This window comes from Macaca thibetana, chromosome 3 (assembly GCF_024542745.1).
Source record: "Macaca thibetana thibetana isolate TM-01 chromosome 3, ASM2454274v1, whole genome shotgun sequence".
In the NCBI taxonomy this organism is placed as follows: Eukaryota; Metazoa; Chordata; class Mammalia; order Primates; family Cercopithecidae; genus Macaca; species Macaca thibetana.
The window spans coordinates 84,923,992-84,940,666 of NC_065580.1; the positions used below are offsets into that span (position 1 = coordinate 84,923,992).

The 16,675-nt window shown below is 34.0% G+C and overlaps 1 protein-coding gene and 1 long non-coding RNA gene across 17 annotated transcripts in view; one reads left to right on the plus strand and one right to left on the minus strand.

Moving 5' to 3' along the window:
- The window catches only part of LOC126949998 (uncharacterized), a 28,184-nt gene extending 20,390 nt beyond the window's left edge, over nucleotides 1-7,794 (plus strand). Inside the window, exon 3 of the long non-coding RNA XR_007724024.1 lies at nucleotides 6,985-7,794. This is a non-coding gene — a long non-coding RNA (uncharacterized LOC126949998). The remainder of the gene's footprint in view (nucleotides 1-6,984) is intronic.
- Nucleotides 1-16,675, minus strand: part of DGKB (diacylglycerol kinase beta) — a 778,174-nt gene that overhangs the window by 198,075 nt on the left and 563,424 nt on the right. The gene's annotated exons all lie outside the window — the stretch shown is intronic.

Sequence of the window (16,675 nt, forward strand, 5' to 3'; positions counted from 1 at the left end):
ACATTTAATGACAAGATCTATGGGCCTGTATCTACATATGCGTCTATATTAAATTAATGTAAATGTCTATTTATAGAATCGATATTCTTTTGTAAATTTATACACTGAAGTCATGTAAAATTAAAATATTTTACTATTGAGATTTATCATTCTGATGAAAAACATATTCTGTAGATGGTGAGAAAAAGATTGGTTTATACAAAGAGGTCTGAAGACATTCTTAATGAATACGTTATGACTGTTGGAATAGTCTTTCTATATTCAGCAACTTCCTAATAACATTTTTGTGTTATTCTTTTCTCCAGATCTTCCAGGATTCATTCATTCATTCAACAAAAGTTTAATGAGAACATTCACTGTGTTAAGCACTAAAGATACAAATATAAATGCAGTTACCTTTGTCCTCAAGGAGCTCAGAATGTTATAAATTTATAGGCATATCAGTTTGTTAAGAGAGGCAGGAAGGTAGTGGAGAGAGTATGCCTGGACATGTGAGGCTCACTGGGATCTTGGTTATTATGTCCGTTATTTGCCAGGACTGAGTCTCTTCCCTATACTGTCTCAAAACCACAATTAGATATCACCTCTTTTTTTTTGTTAGGATGGCTATTTTCAAAAACACCTCAGATAACAAGTACTGGCAAGGGTGTGGAGAAAAGGGAACATTTGTATACTGTTAGTGAGAATATAAATTTCTATAGCCATTATGGAAAACAGTACTAAGTTTCCTAAAAAAATTAAAAAATAGAACCACCATATGATCCAGCAATCTCTCTTCTGTATATATACCCCAAAGAAATGAAATCAGTACCTCAAAGAAGTGTCTGCACTCCTATGTTCATTGAAGCATTATTCACAATCACCAAGATGAATGAACAACCTAAGAGTCTGTCAATGGATATATGTACACACACACACACACACACACACACACACACACACACACCCCAGAATATTATTCAGCCTTAAAAAAGAAGGAGATCTTGCCATTTGTTGCAACATAGATGAACTTCTTGGACCTTATGCTAAGTGAAGGAAACCAGAACATAAAGACAAATCTTGCATGATCTCACTTATATGCAGAATCAAAAAAAGCCAAATACATAGAAGCAAAGAGTACAACTATGGTTATCAGGGGTCAAGGATGGGGGGAAATAAGGAAATGTTGGTCAAAGGATACAAACTTACAGTTATAAGATGAGTAAGTTTTGGAGACCTAATGTACAGTATGATGGCTATAATTAATGTATGGTAGCAAGAGGGAAAATAATGTATTATATATTTGAAATTAACTAGAAAAGTAGATTTTAAGTATTCTCACCACAAAAAGTTACTTTATGAAGTGATGGATATGTAATTAGCTTCATTGTGATAATTATTTCACAATATATGAAAACATAATGTACATCTTGAATATATACAATTTTTATTTGTAAATTATACCTTAATAAAGCTGGAGAATAATAAGTAGACATTATTTTGAGATAATTTTAAATTCAGTTGCAGTTGTAAAAGGTAACACAGAGGAGTCCAGTGTACCCATTACAGTTTCCCCCAATGAAAATATCTTGCAAACTAGTACAACAGGACAACCACAGTGCTGACACTGACACAGTCAAGATGCAGAACATTCCCATCACCACAAGGTTCCCTTAGGTTCCCTCATGTTGCCCTTTTATAACCACATCCACTTCCACTTGCCCCCACTCCCTCCTTTACTCTGATGACCACTAATCTGTCATCCAGTTCTATATATTTTTTTATTTCAAGAATGGATATAAGTGGACTTATATAATAAGCAAATTTTGGCATTTGAATTTCTCACTTAGATTCATCCAAGTTGTTTCATGTATCAACAGTTTCTTTTATCACTGAGTAGTAGTATACGGAATGAATGCATCATAGCAAAGGACTAGTATTTAGAATATACAGAGAACTCTGATGATTTGACAGTAAAAACAACCCAAACAATTTAATTAGAAAGAAAGAAAAGACATAAACAGACATTTCACCAAAATAGATATACAGATGGAAAAAAAAAACGTGTAAAGATGCTCAGCAACATTAGCTTTTAGAGAAATGCAAGTTAAAACCACAATGAAATATCACCCCACACTTATCAGAATTACTAAAATAAAAAAATAGTAAAAAAAATCTTGAATATATGTAATTTTCAGGTGATTTGTACCTCAATAAAGCTGAACATAAAAACATTGGTCTATTATAAAATATAATAAATATAATTTCTAGTGAAATATGAGCCAACTATTGTAGGAGGAACACACTTCAATGATTCAACTAATTTTATCTCAAGAGTCCTGCAAGCTTTAGAATAAAAGGTAGCATGTGAATGAGTAAGTAGTAGAAGGCAAGCAGAGAAGGAAGAATAGACAAGTTCTGTGCACCTTTGGGAGGGCTGTATGATTTTAAGAGTAGGCTGAATACAGACTAACAAGTGTGGTAGGGTCTGTTTCAGAACACGTAAGTCAAGTTAATGGTTTTAGACTTGATCTTATGGATTAAGAAGAAGCTGACAGAAGTTTATTAGCAGAGGGGTGACATGGTGAACTTTGTTTTATGGGCAAACAAATCTGGCAAAAACACAAAAATGGGCTGGAGGGTTGAAATGCTGGTCTCATTAAGAGAACTGTAGTTATTGGAATAATTCATATAAAATATAATTGAAGGCCTATCCAAATGGCAACAGAAATGGAAAAGGGTTCAATTCAAGAGCTATAAATGAGGTAGAATCAATAGGAACTGGTGATATTTGATTATACTGATATATGCCATATGTAGATTATCTCTGAATTCATAGATGAGAATACTAGAGCCTTAATTCAGCATACAAAGAGATAATGGGTTTATATTTTGGCAGGTTCTGTGATTTAATGTACACTGTATTGTAGTTTGAAAATTAAAAAATATATATATACACACACAAGGCTTTGGCTTGTATAGAAATGATTATTCCCTGTATTTACATTATGTCCATCAAAGCTCTTCACAGCTTAATTAGGATTATGTGTGTTTCTATCAGTTATCCAAGATATACTCACTTTAGCAAACATATCACAAGAAACAGAAATTCTGAGAATTTACATTCAGCCCTTATTCACCATATTAGTTAGCATTACTGCTCATGTGCCAAAGCTACTTTAAATTCTCCATTATTACAACCATTTTATGTTTCACTTAGATAAATATATGGAGGTAATAAAATGCACATGGTATCAGGTTCCACAAGACAAATTAAAGGCTGTTAAATTTTATTTTTTTTTTCAACCAAACTGGTTTTAGGTTGTAGAAATGCAAAAAAGCACATTTAAGCATTTATGCTATCTACTTTTATGGCTCACATTAGAAAATGATCCAAATAATTCAAACTCAAATTTGTCACTGAAAACATAGCTTTGGGCTTTAAGAATATGGCAACTGGACATTTAACCTACTGTGAAATGGTCACAGCAAAGTCAAGTTTATCGTATTCCTGGACAGATTTTGTGACTCCAAAGATAGTAACAAAGGTCCTATAAACCTCACAAAAAGTTATTCATGTAATTATTATTTGAATTGACATAGTAAACCCTATGCCAATGAATGTAATTGCAAATCTACAAGTTTCCATTTAATGCTTAAAGTGCTTGGCTACCAGATAGTAAGGTAAAGATGAAGAAATTTGCTTCCATTTACCTGGCATTTTCATACTAACTGTAATTTTGCTTCTTTTACATGTCCTGAGTAATCTGAACTATCAGAGACTTTGTTCAAGCAAAATCCTTGTTGCTATGAAATTTAGTTAATATTCAGTTCTTCAAGTTTTTAACTTTCAAATGGGTAATTTAATTTCCAGCAATATATTTTCCTTGGAGTTTTTCTTCCTGCCTTACATGTCTTTTATTTTGGCTTTCATTGGCTTAGTAACGTCAATGCAGCAAACATAAAACAAAACAAACAAACAAAACTAAAGTACCAGTGCATTTTCCAAAAAGAATACAAAGTTACCTAATCAGACATGAAACTCATTTCTAACAAAGATGTAACATACAGAGGGCTATGAAATTATCTCATTTGTCTTACTGTAGAAGGCTCAAAAGTCATAAGCAAACGAAAAAGTTTTAACTTAGTGAAATTACTCTGAGAAGTCATATTTTTATCTTACAGGTGCATTTGTTTTATTATTTTTCATGTATTTAGTGGGGATTTAGGTGGCACAGGAAGATAATTTATTATGTATAAAACAGAAAGACTTCTACTAGACACTGAACTCATTTTCAAGCATCCTTAACTAAGTGATTTGACTTATATTGTGTAGATAACATGCTTAACAGAGGAGAAAATAAATCTCTTTTGATATTTGCTTTTCAAATAAAAACAATAATATTCTAAGTAGTTTAGTTAAAATGAAATTAAATATTTAATTACTAAGGATGTTTCAGAAATACCATCTTTTTAATTCGTTGTTTTTACTTTTGTTCTGTTATTAAAATATTTTAAGTTCATTTCAAATCTGGTTTTAAAATAATTTTCTCATGGAGAACATAGTTTTTAACTATGTTATGCAATAACTTTATTTTAGTACTAAAACTCAGTCTCATAATTCTATGCCATACCCTTGAAGCATAGCAGGAATTTGGACTTGTTTAACTATGGTGGTTAATGGGAAATATTGACTTATAGTAATACTGCAGAGTAAGTGTTTCAAGTGGTTCATTTATGTCATAGAATCAATTCGGTTTTATTCACTTTTTCATTGCCAAGAAACATTACACTAAACATGGGTTATAGGGTTACTCATTTATTCCTAAATGTAGTGAGGTATCACTTTAAAAAATACACCACAAGTCAAATGGAAGGGCCCCGGTGGGACCTGATTCACCAGTGAATGAGTAGTTTCTGAAAGCTGCAGTTCAGGGAGGGAAAAGCACTCCCAGAGTAGCTGCAGCAGGCAGAATGTTGGCAGGGCACAGGGGGCCTGGTGGGCAAAGGAGCCCTAGGTCAGTGCAGAAGGAAAGGGAGGATAAATTTGTAGTTTGTTTTTCAGCACTTCTTGAAGACCCCTGGGAAATTAAATGTCATCTGTATGAACTATGGCCATAGGTATTTGTTAAGAACTAAGTCCTGGCCCAGTTGAATAAAATCAGCAATGTAATTTTTTTTATTGGCAACTATAAATCACCAATAAAGAGTTATGAAAAAGGTTGCTCAAAGTATGTAATAGTGGCATGAATAGGAACTTTTACTCAAATTTGTAAAAATTATAGTATCAAATTTAAGTATATAAAAAGTTATGTACTTGCTCGTAGAAACTTGAAACTACAATTTTATGGCAATTACTATTCATATGAACACATTAGTGGTGGAAGTGACCCTAAATTCTATACATGTTATAGAAAGAACTCCATTTTATTTAAACCCCTAAACGCAGGCTTTTTTGTTCATAGAAATGTGTACTGTTTTTGGAGTAAGAGAATAATGTTGACAATATTATTTTATAAGGAGGAAACACAGCTATAATCACTGCAGTGGAGACATTTAATATTCATACCGAAGAAAGCAAACATTTTTCATATTTCCAGACAACAGGTAGAGATATAAATTTATTCAAATGACATATAAAAATGCTTGTATCTAATGCTCATTCATAAGATGTGCTTGTTAAGTCCCAGGGAGACAATGAAAGAAGCTATAGAAACTTCAGAGAGAATCATATGATACTCCATCTTAGTTTGTAAAAGAAAAGATGGATATTCTAAAACTATAATTTTTAACCTGAATTACTTTTACAGGAGTAAAGAAACTTTTTTTTATGTATAAGTGTATGAGAAGGATGCACCCAAAGATCAAATATTTTAGTTTTTAATTATTTCAACAATTCCCTATGGAAAAAGCATGGTTATTTAAGTGTTTTGATGTATAAGAATTTTCTATCATAATACTAATTATTTCTTACCTAAATGTTCTCTTGTTCTCTATTTGTATTGTACATTAGAACTAATTAACAGAATGAAAATGGAAAAAGTATATAAGCAGTAGTGATCCCACATTGCAGTCATACCAAAAAGGTACACAAAGTAAGTCCCTAAGAGCAGTGATAAATTCATAATGATATGAAATGTAAAATGAAACCTATAAAATGTTTAAACAACCAATCATGTTGAGAATTGAATATATTTCAATAATAATTAAATCTTTACTATTAGTGGCTCATGCCTGTAATCCCAGCACTTTGGGAGGCGGAGGTAGGCGGATCACGAGGTCAGGAGTTTGAGACCAGCCTGACCAACATGGTGAAACCCAGTCTCTACTAAAAATACAAAAATTAGCCCGCGTGGTGGCGTGTGCCTGTAATCCTGGCTACTTGGGAGGCTGAGGCAGGAGAATCATCTGAACCCGGGAGGCAGAGGTTGCAGTGAGCTGAGGTCGCGACATTGCATTCTAGCCTGGGCAACAAGAGTGAAACTCTGTCTCAAAAACAAACAAACAAAAATAAATATTTCATAATAATAAAAGTGTCCCTAAGAAATTTGTTAGAAAGATTTAATGAAATGTATGATAGTAATAATTGTTGCTGTTACAGATCATAGCACTGTCTCAAATGAGCTTAGAAGTGATGCTTCCAATATTTCATGGAAAGTAGCAAAATCTAGCTCAAGACACCCTAGCTTTTTTTCCCCAAATGTATCTCATTATATACAATAATGAATGCAGCATCACTTGAACCTTTTTTTCCTTAGCCATAAGGAAAATGTTATAGGCCAGAAAGCTCATCATTAGAAGACACCGTTGTTCATATTTCTGTTTAAGTGTCTTTATTTCCCTCTTCTGAAATAAGCCAACTAAAGAAGACAATGTAACCTAGAGCTGACTAATGGAAGCTGAGGGAAATATACAGTGGGCATCTAGGAAAGATTTTTTTCTCTGATCAAGACACATACAAAGTAAAACTTTGCCTCTCTTTTCCTGTTTTTGCATGTTGTGAAGGAAAAATAACTGAAGATGAAGCAGCCATCTTGCCTCCATTAAGGAAAAGACAAGGTAAACCCAGAGATGACCCAGATGATGGACAGAGCTGAAATGGCTCATCAGTAACCATGAAATAGTCTCTGAATTTCTACTCATGAGAGATTTATAAATAGACTCATTATTTATTTTGCATATTCTGTCACTTGCAGCCAAAGCACACTGAAAACATAACCCATTATGTTTTATAAGAGAAATTTCACATATATTATTGAGATACTAGAAAACATAAATGAAGTGATATATTTTTCATACAATATTATTTTTCTAAATATGAAACTTGGTAGTGGCTGAAATAAAGGAGGTAAAGTAAAGAATTTCTGTTGAGCATAATTCCTTGTTTATATCTTGTGCCAAGATACACAAATATCACTGAATATACTTTCCTCATCTGACTTGCTGTCCCCCTAAATTTTCTAAGAGTCATTTTCACACTTATATGAGTGAAATAATTAAAAAAAAAAAACCATAAAATGCTGCTTTTTTGGAAGACTCCCAATTTGCATCTGATATTTTATCATTGTCAGTGAAGTCTGTATAGACCAGTGAGTGGTAAGTTGACACTTTTCATGTTCCCCCATCCTACATCCAATAACTTCACAAATAGAGTCACCTTGTGGTGTTTGAATTAATAAAATATACCTTGATGTCTGAGATTATCTGCAAAAATATTTAAGATATGGTATTTCTCTATACTATAAATAGGAACATGTACAGCCTAGTGAAAACTGATAGCAAAATGTAATAAGGTATGTGTTCCTGTATACACAAAAAGCTGTAGTTTATTTAATTGAATAATAATCATAAATAAAAAGTTTCCAACAAACAAAAATTGTTTTCAATAAGTCTTAAAAAATAAGAGGGCACTACAAATGCACATATTAGCACGTTTCCACTCCTGACTTTGGATATCAGGGGAGGTTAGCATAACCCTCTTTCTAGTAGAATATAAATTCATTTATTCAACAATCTGAGCATTTACTATAGGTCCAGTACTGTGATAAGAATTGGAATTATGTTTATACAAGAAAAAAATCTCTGCAGAACACTTACTTTGTATTAGAAAAAATACATTAAATTATTTACTATAAATTGAGATCAAGTGCTATAAAGGAGATACACAAGATGGTATGTGTGTATACAATAAAAGCAAGTTGAGAGCTCTCCTTAAAAGGAAATTGGCTAGGCCTTCCAAAGGTTCTTTTGCTGAAATTCCATAGTAACCAAGAAATCTGGAAGTTAATTTGGCTTTCTATGGATTTTGATATCATTAATGGGATGTTTTAAATTATGGAATTGTGTATCTGAATCCCTGGAAAGGAATTATCATCACCTCCCCTATATATTAAGTGGTATATAAATTTTATAGTAGATAAAGTTGAGCAAGTGAATAAGAGCCTGACCATTTCTGGGTGTCATGATTCAATTATGTCTCTGCATTTACCAAGATGAGAGTGAGACTCTGGACTATGGATGATCACATAATCAAGACAGTGCCCACTGGAAAACCCAAATAACCTTCCTAGGCAGCAGAAACAACTAGCTGGATTATACTAGCTGACTATGTTGAGCTAGACAACAAATAGTGGAAGAATTGCTTGTTCCCCCATCCCCTTTCTGCTATTCACCAGTTGACTTTCTTGGCTCTCTCCCTCTCTCTCTCTCCCTCTCTCCCTCCCTGTCTCTCTCCACCACTCCCCATCCTATTTAGTGGTCTTTATTGAATGCATTAAGTCAATCAATTGTTTAAGCACAGGTATGAGACTGTAAGAATATAAAGTTCATTTCTTTATCCTTGTCTGATTGCCCTGGCTAGAACTTCCAACACTGTGTTGAATAGGAGTGGTGAGAGAGGGCATCCCTGTCTTGTGCCAGTTTTCAAAAGGAATGTTTCCAGTTTTTGCCCATTCAGTATGATATTGGCTGTGGGTTTGTCATAAACAGCTCCTATTATTTTGAGATACGTTCCATCAATACCTAGTTTATTGAGAGTTTTTAGCATGAAGGCTCTTGAATTTTGTCAAAGGCCTTTTCTGCATCTATGGAGATAATCGTGGTTTTTGTTGTTGGTTCTGTTTATGTGATGGATTATGTTTATTGATTTGTGTATGCTGAACCAGCCTTGCATCCCAGGGATAAAGCCAACTTGATAGTGGTGGGTAAGCTTTTTGATGTGCTGCTCGATTTGATTTGGCAGCATTTTATTGAGGATTTTCGCATTGATGTTCATCAGGAATATTGGTCTAAAATTCTCTTTTTTTGTTGTGTTTCTGCCAGACTTTGGTATCAGGATGATGCTGGCCTCATAAAATGATTTAGGGAGGATTCCCTCTTTCTCTATTAATTGGAATAGTTTCAGAAGGAATGGTACCAGCTCCTCTTTGTACCTCTGGTAGAATTTGGCTGTGAATCCATCTCGTCCTGGATTTTTTTTTTTGGTTGGTAGGCTATTAGTTATTGCCTCAATTTCAGAGCCTGTTATTGGTCTATTCAGAGATTCCACTTCTTCCTGGTTTAGTCTTGGGAGAGTGTGTGTGTCCAGGAATTTATCCATTTCTTCTAGATTTTCTAGTTTATTTGCATAGAGGTGTTTATAGTAGTCTCTGATGGTAGTTTGTATTTCTGTGGGATCGGTGGTGATATCCCTTTTATCATTTTTTATTGTGTCTATTTGAATCTTCTCTGTTTTCTTCTTTATTAGTCTTTCTAGCAGTCTATCAATTTTGTTGATCTTTTAAAAAAAACCAGCTCCTGGATTCATTGATTTTTTGAGGGTTTTTTAATGTCTCTTACCTCCTTCAGTTCTGTTCTAATCTAAGTTATTTTTTGCCTTCTGTTAGCTTTTTAATTTGTTTGCTCTTGCTTCTCTAGTTCTTTTAATTTTGTGATGTTAGGGTGTCAATTTTAGATCTTTCCTGCTTTCTCTTGTGGACATTTAGTGCTATAAATTTCCCTTTACACACTGCTTTAAATGTGTCTCAGAGATTGTGGTATGTTGTATCTTTGTTCCATTGGTTTCAAAGAACATCTTTATTTCTGCCTTCATTTTATTATTTACCCAGTAGTCATTCAGGAGCAGGTTGTTCAGTTTCCATGTAGTTGTGTGGTTTTGAGTGAGTTTCTTAATCCTGAGTTCTAATTTGATTTCACTGTGGTCTGAGAGACAGTTTGTTGTGATTTCTGTTCTTTTACATTTGCTGAGGAGTGCTTTACTTCCAACTATGTGGTCAATTTTGGAACAAGTATGATGTGGTGCTGAGAAGAATGTATAGTCTGTTGATTTGGGGTGGAGAGTTCTGTAGATGTCTATTTGGTCTGCTTGGTGCAGAGCTGAGTTCAGTTCCTGGATATCCTTGTTAACCTTCTGTCTCGTTGATCTGTCTAATATTGACAGTGGGTTGTTAAAGTCTCCCATTATTATTGTGTGGGAGTCTAAGTCCCTTTGTAGGTCTGTAAGGACTTGCTTTATGAATCTGGGTGCTCCTGTATTGGTTGCATATATATTTAGGAAAGTTAGCTCTTCTTGTTGAATTGATCCCTTTACCATTATGTAACGGCCTTCTTTGTCTCTTTTGATCTTTGTTGGTTTAAAGTCTTTTTTATCGGTGACTAGAATTGCAACCCCTGCTTTTTTGTTTGTTTGTTTGTTTCCATTTCTTGGTAGATCTTCCTCCATCCCTGTATTTTGAGCCTATGTGTGTCTTTGCATGTGAGATGGGTCTCCTGAATATAGCACACCAATAGGTCTTGACTCTTTATGCAATTTGCCAGTCTGTGTCTTTTAATTGGGGCATTTAGCCCATTTACATTTAAGGTTAATATTATTATGTGTGAATTTGATCCTGTGATTGTGATGTTAGCTGGTTATTTTGCCTATTAGTTGATACAGTTTCTTATCGCATCTATGGTCTTTACAATTTGGCATGTTTTTGCAGTGACTGGTACTGGTTGTTCCTTTCCATGTTTAGTGCTTCCTTCAGAAGTTCTTGTAAGGCAGGCTTCGTGGTGACAAAATCTCTCAGCATTTGCTTGTCTGTAAAGGATTTTATTTATCTTTCACTTATGAAGCTTAGTTTGGCTGGATATGAAATTATGGTTGAAAATTCTTTTTTTTTAAGAATGTTGAATATTGGCCTCTACTCTCTTCTGGCTTGTAGAGTTTCTGCTGAGAGATCCACTTAGTCTGATGGGCTTCCCTTTGTGGGTAACCCGACCTTTCTCTCTGGCTGCCCTTAACATTTTTTTCTTCATTTTAACCTTGGTGAATCTGACAGTTATATGTGTTGAGGTTGCTCTTCTCGAGGAGTATCTTTGTGATGTTCTCTGTATTTCCTGAATTTGAATGTCGGCCTGCCTTACTAGGTTGGGGAAGTTCTCCTGGATAATATCCTGAGGAGTGTTTTCCAACTTGGTTTCATTCTCCCCATCACTTTCAGATACACCAGTCAAATGTAGCTTTGGTCTTTTCACATAATCCCATATTTCTTAGAGGCTTTGTTCATTTCTTTTTACTCCTTTTTCTTTAAACTTCTTGATTTATTTCATTAATTTGTTCTTCAATCACTGATACCCTTTCTTCCACTTGATTGATTCGGCTATTGAAACTTATGCATGCCTCACGTAGTTCTCATGCCATGGTTTTCAGCTCCATCAGGTCATTTAAAATCTTCTCTACACTGTTTTTTCTAGTTAGCCATATTCAATAAGGAAAAGAAAGTCAAATTCTCCTTGTTTGCAGATGACATGATTGTATATTTAAGAAACCCCATCATCTCAGCCTAAAATCTCCTTAAGCTGATAAGCAACTTCAGCAAAGTCTCAGAATACAAAATGAATGTGCAAAATTCACAAGTACACCAATAGTAGACAGCAGAGCCGAATCATGAGTGAATTCCAATTCACAATTGCTACAAAGAGAATAAAATACCTAGGAATCCAACTTACAAGGGATGTGAAGGACCTCTTCAAGGAGAACTACAAACCACTGTTCAACGAAATACAAATGGAAGAACATCCCATGCTCATGGTTAGGAAGAATCGTGAAAATGGCCATACTGCCCAAGGTAATTTATAGATTGAAGGCCATCCCCATCAAGCTACCAATGACTTTCTTCACAGAATTGGAAAAAATACTTTAAAGTTCATATGGGGCCAAAAAAGAGCCTGCATTGCCAAGACAATCCTAAGCAAAAAGAACAAAGCTGGAGGCATCACGCTACCTGACTTCAAACTATACTACAAGGCTACAGTAACCAAAACAGCATGGTATTGGTACCAATACATATATATACACACACATATATATATGTATGTATATATGTGTGTGTACATATATGTGTGTGTGTATATATATGTGTGTATATATACATCAATGGAACAGAACAGAGGCCTCAGAAGTAATGCAACACATCTACAACCATCTGATCTTTGATAAACCTGAGAGAAACAAGAAATGGGGGAAGGATTCCTTATTTAATATATGGTGCTGGGAAAGCTGGCTAGCCATATGTAGAAAGCTGAAACTGGATCCCTTCCTTACACCTTATACAAAAATTAATTCAAGATGGATTAAAGACTCAAATGTTAGACCTAAAACCATAAAAACCCTAGAAGAAAACGTAGGCAATACCATTCTGGACATAGGCATGGGCAATGACTTCATTACTAAAACACCAAAAGCAATGGTAACAAAAGCCAAAATTGACAAATGGGATCTGATTAAACTAAAGAGCTCTGCACAGCAAAAGAAACTACCATCAGCGTGAATAGGCAACCTGCAGAATGGGAGAGAATTTTTGCAATCTACCCATCTGACAAAGGGCTAATATCCAGAATCTACAAAGAACTTAAACAAATTTATAAGAAAAAATCAACCCCATCAAAAAGTGGGCAAAGGATATGAGGAGACACTTCTCAAAGAAGACATTTATACAGCCAACAGACACATTAAAAAATGCTCATCATCACTGGTCATCAGAGAAACGCAAATCAAAACCACAATGAGATACCATCTCACACCCGTTAGAATGGCGATCATTAAAAAGGAAACAACAGATGCTGGAGAGGATGTGGATAAATAGAAATGCTTTTACACTGTTGATGGGAGTGTAAATTAGTTCAACCATTGTGGAAGACAGTGTGGCTATTCCTCAGGGATCTATCACTAGAAATATCATTTGACACAGAGATCCCATTACTGAGTATTTACCCAAAGAATTATAAATCATGCTGCTATAAAGACACATGCACACATATGTTTATTGCAGCACTATTCACAATAGCAAAGACTTGGAACCAATCCAAATGTCCATCAGTGATAGACTGGATTAAGAAAATGTGGCACATATACACCATGGAATACTATGCAGCCATAAAAAAAAGATGAGTTCATGTCCTTTGCAGGGACATGGATGAAGCTGGAAACCATCATTCTGAGCAAACTATTACAAGGACAGAGAATCAAACACCGCATGTTTTTTCACTCATAGGTGGGAGCTGAACAATGAGAACACTTGGACACAGGGAAGGGAACATCACACACTGGGGCCTGTCATGGGGTGAAGGGCTGGGGGAGGGATAGCATTAGGAGAAATACCTAATGTAAATGATGAGTTAATGGGTGCAGCAAACTAACATGGCACATGTATAACTATGTAACAAAACTTCACGTTGCACACATGTACCCTAGAACTTAAAGTATATATTTTAAAAAAGAATATAAAGTTCTATAGTTTAAATGGAGTTCAACAGATATTTAAGGAGCACCTACTAAGTTTCAGGAAGTTAATTTAATGTAGGTTTCTCAGTAGACTTCAAAGGCAGGTCAGATTTCCCATCCTGAATCATGGGCAACTTTTTGCAACTAGTATAGACATTAATTGGTAACTTTGGGCATCTAACAAATATTTGAAGGGGATTCAGATTATTAAGCTAAATAACCTTGTTTATTAATATTTGCTTGACATATTCAAATATGAATGACACCCCAAATCACCAGACAAAGCAATCTCAAAATGCAACATAGGCAGTTCAACATGTGAAAAAAGAGAGTATACATTTATTTTGGAAAAATACCTTTACTTTCATCACTGAAAGGCCAGTTAATACTTTTCAAATATCTTCAGTGGTATAGAATAATTTTAAATCAATAATTGTGTAACATTAAAACATATCTGCTACATTTTAATCTGTTTTTCTTAATTTTTAGATGCTGTATTTTGTAAAACTTGCAAAAATCGAGAAAAGAATTACACCTCTCTAGCTCCTTCACACATTATTTCCCTTACCTATATTCTGTGAAGAATACCACAGCTTCACAACTTAAAAAGAAATACTTCTAATAAAACTTGTTTCTATTCCCTGAAAATTAGTTAAGTGTTTTTTACCTTTTGTTTTTCTTCACACATCAGCAGTCTTTTTCCACTTCTCTAACAAGAAGCATAACTTTGCATTTTGAAAATGCCAATCACCTTAAAAGTTCTCTCATGCTAGAAATAGAAAAAAACAGAACAATTCTCCTTTTTCTAATGCTATGAAAGAGTGGTTTTACATACACATTAATTATCTTGTAGAAAAATGATAAGAAATAAGAATCAGGCTACTTGAATTATATTGAAAATATTGATATTTTTAATCAAATTGAAGAATTATATAGTCTAACACATGAATCAGTAAATCCATTATTATTTAGATTGCATTTTTTGTCATTGATTTACATCTTGAGGGACTCAGATGACTCCCTGAAATATCATGATCTGTTTTTGTTTCCAGTCATGATGCTATAATTTATATAAAATATTCAAGCTGAATTGTACATAAACTAATTGACAGATGTAGGAATTGTCATTTGGGGATTAATCATTTTGCCAGTACATTCAAGTACATGTTAAATAATTCTAAGATGTACGTAAAGGAAACATCCCCTCTCCTTTTCTCTCCAATATTATCTAATGTTTTATTTTTAAAATATGCCTAGTCCTTATACCATTTTCTCCTATTTGAAATTATGTCCATATAAACAGATAATAAATGGAGATGAATTCCAACTGGGAATATTTTTATAAGATAAAACTAGTTTCAATTTGCATTACCATCAACAAAAAGCCAAATCACCCTTTTTTCCTATATTAAAATACTAGCAACATGTGGCATTCATTTACCAGATTTAAATTTTAAAAATGACCTGTATTTTTACATGAGTCAGAACAAAGTGAGACTCTTGTCCAGAGAAATAGTACTGCAGCCTGAATTTAGATACACTATTGAAATCAAATTCTGAATATTACTGGATATTTATGGTCACTCATTTAGGTTAGTGACTCATTTAGATATGCTTTCTATACTGAACAGATTACAGAGATTAGAGAAAATATGTTACTGTCATTTTGTACCAATCAATAAGAAAGCAAAATCTCCTGGAGGCTCTTTTTAGTGGGTGATCAAATGTTCATAAAATAACTCATAAAGATTATTCTTGCTTATAAGTTTTAATGTCCCTACATTTTGGCATTTGATTATCAAGAATTCATTGAACAACATATGTAAGCAGGACCTCTATTTCTTGTTAATTTATTTCTCTAAAAATTTGGAATTTAATCATTCAAGACAGATGAGAACAAATGGCAACTTCCCAATGAACATAAAAGGGAAGACTACAGAGAAAATGTCTATTATTTTTGCTCATTCATTCATTCAACAAGTATTTATTGAATACCTGTTATGCATGAAGCACTATTCTAGTTGCTGGAAATTCATCAATGATTAAAATATATAAAGTTTCTGCCCTCGTATTGCTTATAATTATTTATGTAACTGTGAGATTAGATTGCCTATATAACTTAGAATATAACACTCTGTCCACCTCTTCTCATTCTTAAAGTGTATATACAATAAAAACCCAAAACAAAATTTAACAAAACATAAAACAGTTAATCTAGTCAATTTCTGGGCTAGGTTTTATAATTAAATGACAATTACATTCATATTATTATATTATTTTGTTTGGTATTACATGTCTATTAATGTATTACAATGTACTATTTAATACAGTGGTAGATTGTTTAATGGGCAGGAGTTCTTCTCATTCCTGTAAGCTTCCTTCTATACAGTGAGACTGTGCTACTGCTTCTCCCTTCCAGACGTGAGTCTCTTTCTAGGCCCTCTTGAATCAGGACCAACCTTGTGACTTATTTTGACAAATGGAACATTACGGAAGTGATGTGTAAGCTCCAGATCCTATGCTTTGTGGGGTTCATAAATGCCACCTTCGCCTTCTTGGAGCATTGTCATGAGACTTCCGTGTTAATAAGCCCCGAATGGAAAACCTCTAGGAGAGGGAGACACAGTATCCTGGCTGGGCTTAGCCTCCGGCTCCTCTATCAGATTACTACAGCTAAAGAACTGCCAGGCTAATTCACAGAAATATGAGAAACAGTAACTTACAGCTGATTAAAGCTACTAAAAACTTAGTCTGGTGTGCTAAGAACAAATAAAACTAAAACTAGCCTGGTGTGCTAAGAACAAATAGATAAAAGACACAAAAACATATATACCAGACACTGTGATAAATGCAACATATGCAAAACTCAGCAAAAGCTTTCATAATCTTTGCCTATAGTCTCTAACGTATTGTATAGAGGAAAATACACGAACT